Here is a 15,669-nt window from a genome sequence, read left to right on the forward strand (position 1 = left end):
GTGTGAGCGGCCAGGTGTATGAATGCCCAGGTGTGTGAGCGCCCAGGTGTATGAATGCCCAGGTGTGTGAGCGCCCAGGTGTGGGGAGGAAACATTGGCAGTGACACGAGAGTGTACAACAGGGACTCTGATGGAATGGGAGGGAAGTTTCCTGAGGGAGTCATACTTGGGTTGAGTAGGAGTGATGGGGAAGCAGAAGTTCTAGGCAGAGCGAACAGCTGGTGCAAAGGCCCTGAAGCAGAAACAGGAAGAACCCAGTGTGTCTGGAGTACAGTCAGGAGGATAAATGAAAGAGCTGGTGATTTGTTACCATCCTAAGTGACGGAGGGTGTTTAGAGAAGAATATTGATGGAAAATGAGTGGCTGGAAGGTTTAATGTGGGTAGGGGTGAGAGTACCTGGTAGGGGAGGTGGGGAGAGGATGGATTCAGAATTCCATTTCTGCTGATTGACAGCTTCTTGCTTCCCTCCTCTCACCTGTATACTGGTCTGCCTCTAGAACCCCACCTACATGCTAAAGCACATTTCCTGGGATGACTGATTTGTCTAATTATAATTTTACCTTCAGCAGGTGTCTTACTGAATGTGACCTACCTGAGATCAATGTCACAGCAGTTTTGTTTAGGTGTGCTCGTTAGTGGGTGTCCATTTTCTCGAGAAACGTGCCCTCACAACACAGTGTTTTTTGCTTTTGGATGGCTGCTTTAAACATGAAAGGCTTTAGGTTTACTTTTAAAGAGAATTCTTAAAAGACAGGGGCTTCCCTGGAGGTCCAGTGGTAAAGAATCCGCCTTCCAATGCAGGGGATGGGGGTTCAATCCCTGGCCGGGGAACTAAGATCTCACATGCTGCAGGGCAACTAAGCCTGCGCACCACAACTACTGAGCTCGCGTGCCTCAACTAGAGTCTGCGTGCCGCAAACTACAGAGGCTACACACCCTGGAGCCCGAGCACCACAACTAGAGAAGAAAAAACCTGCACGCCACTACTAGAGAGAAACCCGTGCACCACAGTGAAAGATCCCGCACGCCTCAACGAAGATCCCGCCTGCCGCAACTAAGACCTGACGCAGCCAAAAATAAAATAAACAAATAAATAATTTAAAAAAGAGAGTTCTTAAAAGACAGTAAAATAATTAATGTTAAGTACTCTGAGTTCTAAGGTTTTAGAGTCATGAAGATGTTAGGAGTAAAGTCTATTTGTTTCTCATACGCGCAGCTGGTCTCTGCCTTGGGGCCTTAGCTCCTGCTGTTCCTTCTGCTGGGAATGCTTTTCCCTAGAATTCTGCCTGGCTTACCCTCGTCCCTTCAGGTCTCTGCTCAAGTGTCTCCTTTCTGAGCCCTCCTTGAGCCCTCTGCATATACTTTCCCTAAGCCCCTTCTGCTTTATTTCTCTTCATCATACCTACCACCTTCTAACATAGTGTATAATTTACTTACTGATTTTGTTTGTTGCCTGCCTTCTCCACTAGAATGTACTAGAATATATGCTTCATGAGGGCAGGAGTTTTTTTAGGATTTGTCCACTGAGATTTGCTCAACATCAACTACAGTGTCTGGCACATAGTGGGCTCATAGTAAATACTTATTGAATGAACACCTCTTTTTTTTTTATGCTTTCATTTTTTACATTTACTTTTAAATTTTTTATTGAAGTATAGTTGATTTACAATGCTGTGCCAATCTCTGCTGTACAGCAAAGTGACTCACTTTTACACACATAGACATTCTTTTTTAAATATTCTTTTCCATTATGGTTTATCCCAAGAGATTGGATATATTTCCCTGTGCTCTACAGTAGGACCTGGTTGTTTATCCATTCTAAGTGTAATAGTTTGCATCTACCAACCCCAGCCTCCCAGTCCATCCCTCTCCCTCCCCTCCCCGCTGCCATGGCAGCCACAAGTCTGATCTCTATGTCTGTGAGTTTGTTTCTGTTTTGTAGATAGGTTCATTTGTGTTGTATTTTAGATTCCACAGATAGGTGATATCATGTGGTATCTGTCTTTCTCTTTCTGACTTACTTCACTTAGTATGATAATCTCTAGTTGCATCCATGTTGCTGCATATGGCATTATTTCATTCTTTTTTATGGCTGAGTAATATTCCATTGTATATACGTACCAAATCTTCTCTATCCATTCATCTGTTGATGGACATTTAGGTTGTTTCCATGTTTTGGCTATTGTGAATAGTGCTGCTATGAACATAAGGGTGCATGTATCTTTTTGAATTATAGTTTTGTATGGGTATATGCCCAGGAGTGGGATTGTTGTATCATATGATAATGCTATGTTTAGTTTTCTGAGGAAACTCCATACTGTTTTCCACAGTGGCTGCACCAACTTACATTCCCACCAGAAGGGTAAGTAGGGTTTCCTTTTCTCCACACCCTCTCTAGCATTTGTTATTTGTAGACTTTTTAATGATGGCCATTCTGACCGGTGGAACACCTCTTTTTAATGTGGGCTAAACACATTTCTCTGCTGGCTCTAGTCAAGATGTACTGGATACCGCACCCACCCCCGCACCCCTTTTTTAAGGCTAGGCTCCCAATAGCTTCTTCCTTTCAGAAAACACCCTAACAGTAAGGAAAAAAAGTCTCAGAGGTACTGGATGAGCCACTTAGAAGCCTATGTTTTAAAACCCATGTATGTTTTACTCAGAGCCTATGAACTCAAATCAGCAACTGTCACACAAGTTAGTTGTAATTTCCGACTCTATAGCAAAGACAGGCCTCCGGGGAGGACCATATGTGAAAGAAAGAAAACCCAAGTTCTAAAAAGGCATTTATTTTGGTGCTGTTTATTATAGAGGCTGATAGACCTTCCCTCCCATTAAACTGCTGAGTTTGGAAATTGGGCAGTCCTAGGAAAAAGTAAGGAAAGGCCATTTTTTTTTTAAAGAGTCCCCCATGTCTCCCCACATTGGGGAAAAAAAAGTTAGATTTTTTTCATATTGAATAATCATCCCTGTACAGTGAATGGGTTGGACTAAGTAATCTCTAAAGCTGCCTTCTGTCTTGAAAGCTATATGATCCTGTTCTAACTATTCCACTCTGGCCAGTTTATTTTATACACCACTGTATGAACATGCTGCATGCATTCCTTAGCTTAGTGGCTTAGTTTATGATTGTCTCCAGCCTGAGTACTCTAGAAGGGGGATTTCTGGATCCAAGGGCTTGGAGAGTTTTGAGGCTCTTGTTTCATAGGGCCAGATATTTCCTACATAGGCTACACTTTAGCGTAAGGTTTAATGTTTAGGATATTGAGTCAGCACAGCTGTGGTCAGCCCTGGGTCAGCTGCTTGCCAGTCATGTGCTGAGTCTACCGGATCCCTTTCTCTTCATTTCTTACATACCTTCCTTATAGGATAGTGATGACGATTAACTGAGAATGCACCCTGGCTGCTGTTATCATTATTATTATCATTATTATTTTATTTTGTACTCAAGAGTTTTCACAAGCATCGAATATTAGCATATAAAATATCCTTGTCAGTTTGTTAAGGAAAATGTGAAGGTTTTATATTTTTGATTACTTTTGAGTGTTTTTTCATGTTCATTGGTTATTTACATTTTTTTGGTATTTAAAAAAAAATGTCTTCTTCATTTTAGTCACAATTCCTTTCTCTAAGTTTAAATCCATATTACACCCATCACTCAGTTTACATGCATTTGGTGTTCTTAAGATCACCAAACATAGCAGGGAGAATGCACAGGTGGTGTTCAAGAGATACTGTATACATTTTTAAACATACAAGATATGTGTATAATATGTGAAGATTGTTTTGGTAAAAATTGTTTTTTGATCAAGTCTATCAATTGCTTCTTAAATAAGTGAATATATAGTTGGTTTTAAAAGCAAATCCCTTGCCAGTGGCCTGGTGAGCGAGCCATTTTGAAATTTAGTCTGTTGGCCCATTCAAGCCTTCAGCTGACTGCAGCCGTGGGCTGATAATCTGACTACAGCCTCATCAAGAGACCATGAGGCAGAACCACCCAGTTTATTAAAAATGCCAGTACAAATCTATCCCCATACAGGGAAATAATTTTGGATGAAATATATTTCTCATATTAGAAAATGTTAGTTTTGCATTTTAAATTATTGTACTTTCTTTTGTTTTTTCCCCTCACTCTTGTGCTCTGAACCTCCTGCTAAGCCCCAGACATTTGGTTTTTTTCATATACAACAGTTCTCTTCTGGGGTGAGAAGTTACTTTAGCATAAGTTCACAGCTCATTAATTTAAGAAGCAACTGCTTCAGAGACCCGCAAACCAATAATTTACTCTTAAGTGTGTGTTTATGTCTGAGAACTCGTAGCAGGGGGCTAAAAGGGGAGAGTAATGAGCCTGGAAACTCACTGCTCAGCTGGCTCACCAGACCCCTCACAGGCAGTGTTTCCACAGTCCCTCTCTGTTTTCTGGGGTCCCACCAAGATGCCCTTCGGAACATAACAGACAGTTGTTCTGCATGGCACTTAACGATAGAGCAACAGAGCAAAGGGAGAGAAGAGCTTGGAGCTGACCCTGCACACAGAAATGGACCAGGTGGATGTATGTCTGGGCCAGGCCTTTGAGAGAGCCTTCTGCTCCCCAAGTGGGCACGGAACAGACTTATGTCAGGGCAGCCTGTGGACCTGAGGTGTTTTGAACGCAGGTTATCTGTTTCTGCCTTCCATTTTCCTTTTTCACTCCTTCTCAGGCCAGTGGGGCTGACCCCTGATTGCACAATAGTCACTTGGGGGAGCCTTGAAAACAACCAGAGAGGTTCTGATTCAAGTGGTCTGGGTGGGATCTGGGCTTGGATAAAGTTAAAAAACCTCCCCCTCGTGTTTCAGATACACTCCAGGATGCGAGAGCGAGGAACCCAAGCCAGGTTGGTCCACTGATCTGTTTCCAGACTTAGCCTTTCCAGGCTCCTCCCCTACCATTTGCCTTCCTTAAGTCTGCTCTAGCAACAGCTCTGCCCTGCGCTTTCAAACTTCGACCTTCGGCTGCTTGTCCTTTTAAATAATGGGAAGGAAGGAGATTGGTGAAAATTTGCAGGCTGTAATCATGTAAGGGTAAGTTATTAGTTTGCTACCCTGTTGGGTTTTGAATTAATTTAATGATCTGTGAATTTCTGCGGAAACAACTAGAATATCTAAATCTCCTCTGTGGCATAGCCCCTAGTGAGAAACTCTTGGGTTTGGTATTCCAAAACTTCTCTCTGCTGGTCCTCATGTGCTGGTAGAAGATTCGGGTGGTTTAGTTCCTTTTCCCTTTATTATTGTTGTTATCAATTGGGCACACAACTTTTACATTTCTTTTTAAGGCAGTGAAGGTGGAACATTAAGAATGTATTTCGTGAGTTTTGAAGCCGTCTCTTAGGGTTAATCTGGATGTCTGATTTTTCTGTTTAATGTGATTGTATAGAAATGCCTCAGCATTCTGATGAAGCCTACAATCTGCAGAACTGTTTCATATAAAATCTCACTTACAGATAATGTATATTGGACAGTGTAGAAACTTCCCAAATCTACAGTTTGGAGGACTCTGTGATGAATGTTATATTATTTGGCAACTCAAAGGAAATTTTGCAAATTATTTAACACAGTTTCCTTAAAATATAGCCACTTAGTAAGAAACTGTTATTAGCCCATTCTAGGCAAAGTTTGACACTTTTGTTCTAGTGGTGGTTCATTACCTTTGAGATACTTAAAGTGATGGGAAGGCTTTGGAGCCCTGATGGAAGCTGGGGTGTCCTGTGGGGATGGTGGTCGAGGTGGGCTCAGGGAGGGCCCCTGTGTTGGACATGGTCAGCCTCAGGTACCCGGACTTCATGCAACTAGCTTAATCCCTGGTTGCATCTGGATCTGGCCAAAGTCAGCAGTCATGTGAGTCAGCCTAGGGACTTTTTTGAACAGAGTTTGAGGGGAGAGACCATTGAGGGCCTCCAGTTCAGTGAGCTTCATCCTCAGTAGTGCAGGACCCTGAATCAGTCCCTTGGGGCACTTGCTGACAAAGCTGAAGGGCAAGCAGCCTTCAGGCCTTCCTCCTCTGTGTATGAATGGCTAAGTCTCTGCAGGTCAGTGCTATGCTGTAGTTAGTCCCAGTGGGAAGGTAATTCTCTTCTCTGGGCTTTAATTTTCTGTATCCGATGTGAGGCCCATGTCTCTTGGGGTAGATGTGGGTCTTCCAGGTGGACACACACACTTAAGGGATCCAGGTGGCAATTTGCTCTTTTTTTCTTTTTTTTTTTTGTTTTTTCCTCTTCCCTTAATCTTTTTAGCTAAAACGAGGACCCAGTGGTAGGCTCTCTTAATGGTAAGGTCAGTGTCAGGTAGGGTGGTGGAGCGGAAAAGAGTCTACCACCAGTGTTTGTTGTGTCAACTCAGTTGCTTCTGCTTTCTCCGTTTCCACTGAGCCTCTCCATCTATTCAGTCTTCCAGTGTCATGTCTATAGTATCTTCCTTTACTGTCCAAAGTAACTGGAATCTATAACCTCAATTTTGAGATGTGTCCTATATTTATGATCCTAAATATGGGATTAAAAAGAAAGGTGATATCAGATTTGTTTTATGTTTTAATCAATTTATTTATTTATTTTTGGCTGTGTTGGGTCTTCGTTGCTGCACATGGGCTTTCTCTAGTTGCAGTGCGCGGGGGCTGTTCTTCGTTGCGGTGCGCATGCTTCTCATTGCGGTGGCTTCTCTTGTTGTGGAGCACGGGCTCTAGTCGCGTCGGCTCAGTAGTTGTGGCTCGTGGGCTCTAGAGCGCAGGCTCAGGAGTTGTGACGCATGGGCTTAGTTGCTCCCCGGAATGTGGGATCTTCCCGACCAGGGCTCAAACCTGTGTCTCCTGCATTGGCAGGTAGATTCTTTTGTTTTTTTTTTTTGCAGTATGCGGGCCTCTCACTATTGTGTCCTCTCCCGCCGCGGAGCACAGGCTCCAGACGTGCAGGCTCAGCGGCCACGGCTCATGGGCCTAGCCGCTCTGCGGCATGTGGGATCCTCCCGGACTGGGACACGAACCTACGTCCCCTGCATCGGCAGGCGGACTCCCAACCACTGTGCCACCAGGGAAGCCCCGGCAGGTAGATTCTTAATCACTGTTACACCAGGGAAGCCCCAGAGGTTTCTTTTAAAACTTTATTTCTACAATCTGTCCTGAAGTTAGTGCTCAGTCCAATTTCTTATATCTTTCACAGATCAGAGCCTGACAGTTAAATTCAACAATCATTTATTAGATTAAAACAACCTGGAAAATTCAATTACCCAGAACACCCATTCCCCGAGCATCCTTTTAAATCAGTATTGGGCCGTATAGATGAACTGGGAAGTCTCTGTATTCCTTAAAATAATTACTGTGGATGTGTAAGCCTTTTAGAATCTATCAAAATCAAGTGTTAATTTTTAAGCTAATAAAATGTATTACTGAAGGTTTGATGTCCCATTGGAAATAGTTTAGGATCAGACAGGAGTAATTTGCTGTGGGATATTTTACGTAAGGCTTGAGCAATTTTATGCACTGGGTTTATGAGGCTGGTGTTCAGGGGCTGTTTCTTCCTTTACTGTATGTTTGCAGGGTTTAACATATGATGCCCATTCATGGGTGATACTGCCTTCGTTAGGTCTTAGTGCAAACAGCTGTGCTTCATAAAGACCCGCCTCACAGCTGAGAGGATGCACCGCATTGCTTCATCCCATTATGCCTTTTAAAAATATAAAGCGCTGGGGCTGAATTCTTTATTAAAGTAGCTAGAAGTAAGTGTAACTGAAAGGACTAATTAAGCCATATTAAAAAAGTTAATTTGGCTAACAGTGAGTTCACAACTTTATTTCTGAGACAGTAAAGCTTAGGGGGAGAAAGGAGTAATGTTCTAGTGACAAAGAAATCAATACATGGTGCTCACATTATTTTCAGAAATTCTACCAATTTGAACACCTACCACAAGCTTGTGAGACTGAAATCTCCTCTGAGTGATATATAGTATTTGAAGATTTGAGAAATACAAATTTGCATCTTAAAAATTCATTGGTGAGGTTAGGTATTACCCATTTGTTTCCCTCCTTTGAGGTTTGTGTCCTTTGGTCCAATGAAGTCTCTCAACATCTTCTGGGTTTGGGGCTGCCTCATCTCTGTCACTTAGACTATAATTTTAATTCTTTTAATCTCAGTCAGGAGATAATTTCAGTGACTGATAAAACAGAAACTGGTCAATGGATTTTATTTTTTAATTGATGGTATTTTGGCTTTAGGTAACAAGTTTATTCTTCTCTGGAGTCAGGCATTTCGGGATTGGTTCAAGGTTAACAGCTCTGGATTGGCTTTTCTGTTTCTTGGCTTTTTTCATGGTTGTCTGGGGTGGTTACAGGTTTGTTACCAACTGTGGGGTAATGCAGTCTTTAATGGTTTTCTGTACTGTACCAATACTCTGCAATACCCTTTGTTAGCCTTTCCCAGATTATACAACCTGAGTCCACGCTGTGTTTCTTCCAGGGACCCTGACTGAGACAGGTACATCTCTTTTCATAAGAGAGGAGCATTTTCCCCGGAAGCAGCACAGCCCCATCAGACTTCCTTTTCTGCAGGTTCCATTGGCTGGGACAGCCCACACTGTCAAGCTGCAGGCTGTCGGGGGGAGTACCTGGCAGAGTTTAGAGGAAGGTAGCTTCTGCTGACAAGGGCTTCTCCAGGTCTTTATAAAAGGTAGAGATGAATCCATATCCCAGGATCATATGTGCTATTTACAGCTATTTCCTGAAGGTGGGAAGCTTCAGTGGATTGAAGGGTCATGAGGTCATGGAATGATCAAGACTGACCACAGAGGCAGTTTCAGAGATACTACCCTAGGAAATGGATGGGTTTGTTCTTTGTATTATTTTTCCCAGCATATATTGAGTCCTAGGGAAAAATTTATTTACCTCTCATGCTGAAATGTCTTCAAACCCAGGCAAAATCCCATCAGGACTTTTCTTTTGCCTTTTTAACATAAATTTAAATAAAACCACTTCAGTCAGCGTTTTGACAAATTACTCATTCTTCTTTAGTTTGATACCTAGGAAGTATATAGCTTCCACTCCCATCTGCTTGCATAAGAAGGAAAAATTCATGTATGTGTGTGGCAGAAATTTGGCTGTGGTCGAAGGTTCTCAGCCTCTAAATGGGCATTTTACTGACAGTCCATTTCACAACAGGATCATATTTTTATTATTATTTTTTTAACAGTAAAGTTAGCCTTGGTTTGCTATGTTAATTGCAACACGTTTACCATTATTTTGCCTTTAAACTCAGGTTAAAGAAGTTGTAATTTTTTTTATTGAGGTGTAATTGATGCATAACATTATATTAGTTTCAGGTGTACAACATAAGGATTTGATATATGTATATATTGTGAAATTATCTCTACAATATTAGCATCTATCATGCATAGTTACACTTTATTTTTTCTCATGATGAGAATTTTAAGACCTATTCTCTTAGCAACTTCCAAATATACAATAAATATTAGCTATACTCACCACACTGTGCATTATAAACCCGTGGCTTACTTATTTTATTTTATTTTTTATTTTTATTTTTTGCAGTACACAGGCCTCTCACTGTCGTGGCCTCTCCCATTGCGGAGCACAGGCTCCAGATGCGCAGGCTCAGCGGCCCAGCCGCTCTGCGGCATGTGGGATCTTCCCGGACCGGGGCACGAACCCGTGTCCCATGCATCGGCAGGTGGACTCTCAACCACTGCGCCACCAGGGAAGCCCCTAATTATTTTAAGAAGAACTTTCCAAATGTTTGAGGGGAGATATATATGTTCTTTTGCCTCCATTCATGTCCATTGAAAGCTGGGGGGCTGCCTTGGCTTCCCCAGTGTACTGGCCCCTCAGAGAATGAGTATCTGCAGAGATAGTGAGGAAGCGCTGGTTTGGTGCTGGCCCGGTGTGCTCTCCACTTGTGTAAAGGTGTTCATGGATGCTCACACCTGCACACACCCAAGCCACAGGAGAACAGATAAGGATTTACAGGGAGCACATCACAGTGGAATGGTTTCCATATTTAGCCCCTGACGCAAAATAAGACTTAATTTTAAGTCAAAATTAGACTTAAAAAATACCTTTAGAAAGGTTCCCCCATGGAAACTGCCCTACCGGCTGTTAAACAGGGCCCGTGTTTTGTCTTGCTTTGGAGCTATTACTATATGTTCAATTGCACATCAGACAAATGAAGAAGGAGGCTTGTGTTTAGAGGCTTTGTGTTGTTAAAAAAAAAAAAAAAGAATGCACCTGAACCACTAAGATCAGACTCTGTTTCAAAGCACACCTGAGAGAGGCGTCGGGGAACTGAAGCTGCAGGAACAGGAACGGCCCCTGGAATTTCCTTGTCTTTCAGATTGATCTAGTTCAATGTGTGTAAGCCAAATGCTGAGTACTCTCTGACCCAGCCAATCTGGCATTCTTAGGAGTGGCTAACATTGTGTGAAAACGAATTCCTCCAGTCATGAGAGGAAACAGACACAATTTTTACGAAGATGTGATGCAGAAGATAGCATGGCTTGACCAATGAAAGTTGTGAAGTATCAGAATAAGCAGTGGAATGGATTGTAGATATTCCCTCTGGAGTGTTTTAAATTCAGGATAGGTTTTCACTTTCCCACGTTGAAATAAGTTACTCCCTGTAGATGAGGTACATGGATGCTTATGTCTTGGAAAGTTTTAATGACTATCCTTGTAGGTAAAAAGCGAAGGTGGAAGTTTTTTGTTTCTGTTGTTTTTGGACCCAATAATTGTGGATTCAGAATCCTCCAAATGTAAAAATAGATGAATTCTTGTTGTCCTAAATACACTGTAGAGTAATACCCTTTTTGGTTTCCCCTGAGAGTTGGGTTTGTGACAGGAAAGATGAAGCATTAGGAGTAGTGGCTTTTTTCCAGTTCATATGAAAATGTTAGTCTGAAAGACAGAACTGGAAAGGTCGTACTACTGGACAGATGGGCATTTTAGCATCTTTCACTAAAGAGATGGAAGAGATCAAAGCAAGTAGCAGCATAGAAAATGGTCACTAGAGGCTGTGTGTGTCATAGGCTTGATAGCTAATATTATATTGAATGTCACCAAGGAAATATTAGTCTTGGCAAGGCTATGGGGTCCCCTCCTTTATTGAATAAAATTAGGTTGCTGGGACTCATGAATCACGGATGAAATGTTAGAGCTAAAAATGGCCCATAGGGGCTTCCCTGGTGGCGCAGTGGTTGAGAGTCTGCCTGCCGATGCAGGGGACACGGGTTCGTGTCCCGGTCCGGGAAGATCCCACATGCCGCGGAGCGGCTGGGCCCGTGAGCCATGGCCGCTGAGCCTGCACGTCCGGAGCCTGTGCTCTGCAACGGGAGAGGCCACAACAGTGAGTGACCTGCGTACCAAAAATAAATAAATAAATAAATAAATAAAAAATGGCCCATAAATAATAATCTTGAATATGCATAAAAGTCACTTCCAGGTACTTGCTGTTCTCTGTATGTTGCAGGTAATGTTCAGTGGGCCGGTAGCCTTTTTTTTTTTTTTTTTTAATTAAACTTTTTATTATGAGAGAATGCACATACAGTTGTAAGAAATACTACACAGAGAGAACCTGTGTCCCTTTATTCAGTTTCCCCTGATGGTAACTTCTTGCAAAACTGTAGTCCAGTATCACAGCCAGGGTATTGACATAGATGCAGTCAAGATCCAGAGCATTCCCATCACCACAGAGCTTCCTCCCAGTGCTCTTTTATAGCCACATCCACGTCTCCACCACTTCTGCCTCTCCTTAAACGCGTTACCACTAATCTTTTCTCTCTTTCTATGGTCTTATCATTTCAAGAACGTTCTATCAGTGGAGCCATTTGGAAAGGCTTTTTTCGTGCAGCATACGTCTCTGGAGGTTCATCCAGGTTTTGCGTGTATTCCATGGTTTGGATGCAACCGCAGTTTGGTTAACTAATCCACCTGCTGAAGGACACTGGGTTGTTCACAATTTTTGGCTTGATGAACAAAGCTGCTATAAATATTCATACATACATTTTATGTATGAAAATAAAAATTTCATTCCTCTGGGATAAATGCTGAAGAGTACAATGACTGGGTCACGTGGCAGGTGCATGTTTAGTTTTTTAAGAAGCTGCCAAACTGTTTTCCACAGCGGCTATACCGTTTTATAGTCCCACCAGCAATATGTGAGCGACCCAATTTCTCCTCGCCAGCATTTGGTGTTGTCACTACTTTTATTCAGCTCTCCTGTTTGGTATGTAGTGATATCTCATAGTAGTTTTTTGTTTGTTTGTTTGTTCTGTTGTTGTTCAACAGAGAATTGCTCATTGTAGTTTTAATTTGATATGTGGAATATCTTTTCATGTGCTACCTGTATATCCTGTGGTGAAGTGTCTCTTTCTATCTTTGCTGACTTTCTAAATGGATTGTTTGTTTTCCTGCTGTTGAATTTTTTGAGTGCTTTGTGTATTCTAGGTATTAGTCCTTTCTTTGGATATGTAGTTTGCAAATATTTTCTCTCAGTCTGTAGCTTGTCTTTTTATCCTCTTTACTGGATATTTTGCTAAATAGAAATTATTAATTTTGATGAAATCCATAGCAGTTTTTACCTGCATTCTTACTTTCTGTGTCAAGTCAAAGTCAGCCCCTGGGATCAGTCCTCTTGTCCCTTCTTCACATCTGAAGCCTTTGGAGACACAGACACTGTCAGTCAGTCAGTCCCCAGAGGGGTAGCTCCCCTCAGTGGTCCTCATCTTTGACTCATTCAACAGTCTCATTCAGAAAGTCAGATTAGATCCATTAAGACAAAGGCAACTTGGTCCCTGGTGGTGCAGTGGCTAAGAATCTGCCACTAAGAATCTGAGTGCAGGGGACACAGGTTCGAGCCCTGGTCCGGGATGATCCCACATGCCGTGGAGCAACTAAGCCCGTGCGCCACAACTACTGAGCCTGCGCTCTAAAGCCCGTGAGCCACAACTACTGAGCCCACGTGCCACAACTACTGAAGCCTGTGCGCCTAGAGTCCGTGCTCCGCAAAAAGAGAAACCACTGCAATGAGAGGCCCGCGCACTACAACGAAGATTAGCCCCCGCTCGCCACAACTAGAGAAAGCCCACGCGCAGCAATGAAGACCCAACACAGCCAAAAATAAATAAATAAAATAAGTAAATTTATTAAAAAAAAAAAGACAAAGGCAACTTATAGTGAACAGGCCCTAGGAGACCACAGGCCAGTGTACAGCTGGGATGGAGTCCCATGGGATCCTTCCCGCAAAGAAGCTTCCCAGCCTGCACCAGCCCACACCTGCACAGTTCTGTCCAGGCTAGTGATGAACCTACTTCAAGGACCTGAAGAACATGGTAGCATTTCCCTCAGTTTATCTAGCATCTTCATAATGGCTCCTTGAAGAATTTTTATCATGGCTACATAAAAATCTTTGTCAGATAATTCTAACATCTTTGTCATCTTGATGTGGAAATCTGTTGTTTTGTCTTTTTTCATTCTGTTGGAGATCTTCCTCGTTCTTGGTGTGATGAGTGATTTTTGAACAAAACCTGGACATTTTTGTATTATGTTATGAGATTTTGTTAGGTATTATGAGATTTTGAGATCTCATTTCAACCTTCTGGTTTTGATCCCACTCGAAAGGGGAGCGGGGGAAGTTGTCACCCAATTACTATCTGTGTCTCCAAGGGGTTCTTAGGAAGAAGGGGCAAGAGGATTGCTTGGCTTTAGTGTTCCACCATCACTCTGGGGCCTTGATATTTCTTTAGTATCCTCTACGCAGTGGTTCTCAACCCTGTCTACCCGTTAAAGTCCCCCAGTGGAGCTGAAAGCAGCAACTATACATGATGGTCTCTTCTTCTACCCTGAGATTTTGATTCAGTTAATCTGGAGTGGAGCTTAGGCAGTGGTATTTTTAAAAAGCTCCCCAGGTAATGTGCAGCTGGAGTTGAGAGCTGCCATTCTGCAGACAAAAAGAACCTGAATATTGACCATCACGTTATGGATTCTTACATTTTTTAAAAGCCTTGGCCTTAAACTCAAAGTTTTGTTTATATCCATTCTCAGTGGCAGGGATGGGGAGGTGGGGGAAGATGTGAAAAGTCACAGGATAAACTTGACCCATCGTCCTGGAGTGCCAGTTCTGCCCTGTAGAAAAATCATGTTTTAAATTACCTTGCAAAAACGGGCAAAAAAAGCAAAACAGATCTTTTTTAGAGTAGAATGTAAAGTTTGCATGCATTTTTAAAGAAAAAAAACAAACTAGGTAGGACTCCAGAGAAAGCTCACATTCGTGGTAAGCCCCAGCACCCAGGGATGGGCGTTGGCAGGGCTCTCTTACTGGTGGAATTGTTTTGAGATGCACCATGAAGTCCTGGAAGGCAAAATACTGCTGTCTGTGAGTGATGTTTATAACTCCTATTGTTAGGTAACCTAGGTGACTGGACTAATGTGATGTTTTGTAGTATGAATCATGTTTATTTAGAAGACTTTACCCCTTTTCATCATCTTTAACTGTCAAAAGTATTCATCCCCCTGAATACTGATATTTCATACACACACACACACACACACACACATTTTTTGGTCTGGAGCTCTGGGTGATAAGAATCCCGTGGTTCTGAATTCTAAATTTAGGAAACACTTCTACTCATTCTTAGAGGGTTAACGCAGGGGGCTGTTGGATAATGAGAATATTCTCGGCCTTTTGCTTCCAGCCCCCATCACTGTCAGCATGGATGAGCTCCTTCTGTATGGCCATAGCTTGTAACACCAGCTTAGCAGTCTTCTTGGGGGCCTGTGCTATTCTGTGGGGATGCTTCTGACATTTGAAGAATGCCATTTATTTCTGAACTGAGCACTCATTGCACACTCATAATTCTCTTTGTGGGAAGTTCTTACAGAAGATGGGTGCTTCCTCCCTGCAGACTTGCGCTCTGGCAGAACTGACAAGTGTGTGCATGCGTTGCTCTCTTTACCACATACTCAGTGAAAAATGAATGTTTTCTCTTCTTCCCATATTAACCTGATTTTCTGGAAGTGATCCAGAACTTGATGGAAACAAACTCACGTAATTTCAGCACTATAGAAACCATATAAACATTCACCTCAACGTTTCCCCATGAAAATATAAAAGTTGGATACTCCCTCTTGCCATTGAATCATGGACCTTTCGGTGGTTGACTGCAGTTGTTTCAGTTTATTCCTGAAGAATGAATAACCAAAATGAGGCTTTGAAGAGGCAGCTCAAGTGGTCAAGAGCATGGGGACCACGGGCAGACTGGCTAGTTCTAATCCTGCCTCTGTTGCTTGCTAGTTACTTAGCTTTTTAGTTTTTCGGTGTCCCCTTTTATAAAATGGGAATCGAATTTTTCTGAGGATGACATTAGTTAATACATTGAAAGCTCTAAAACAGTTCAAGGTGTGGATGAAAAATATCGCCTGACATATGAGTAAACGAAGGATGTTGTGGCCACCAAGCCAGCAGGTACTGCAGCCATCCCCAACTGTGTGCACCCTGAGGGGATTCAGAATGGAGAAGAGTAGGATACTGGCCCTAGATAGTTAAGGTGTATATCAAAGGAATGATTTCAATCAGCCCAGCCTCTTGCATGTGCCCAAACATAGGAAAGCACTAAATTCATTGAGGAGATGTCTGGTTTTCT

The 15,669-nt window shown here is 42.5% G+C and overlaps 1 protein-coding gene across 6 annotated transcripts in view; it reads left to right on the forward strand.

Annotated features, from left to right (window-relative positions):
* The window catches only part of EPB41L4A (erythrocyte membrane protein band 4.1 like 4A), a 259,288-nt gene that overhangs the window by 21,672 nt on the left and 221,947 nt on the right, over positions 1-15,669 (forward strand). The gene's annotated exons all lie outside the window — the stretch shown is intronic.

Source organism: Tursiops truncatus, chromosome 3 (genome assembly GCF_011762595.2).
Source record: "Tursiops truncatus isolate mTurTru1 chromosome 3, mTurTru1.mat.Y, whole genome shotgun sequence".
Classification (NCBI taxonomy): Eukaryota; Metazoa; Chordata; class Mammalia; order Artiodactyla; family Delphinidae; genus Tursiops; species Tursiops truncatus.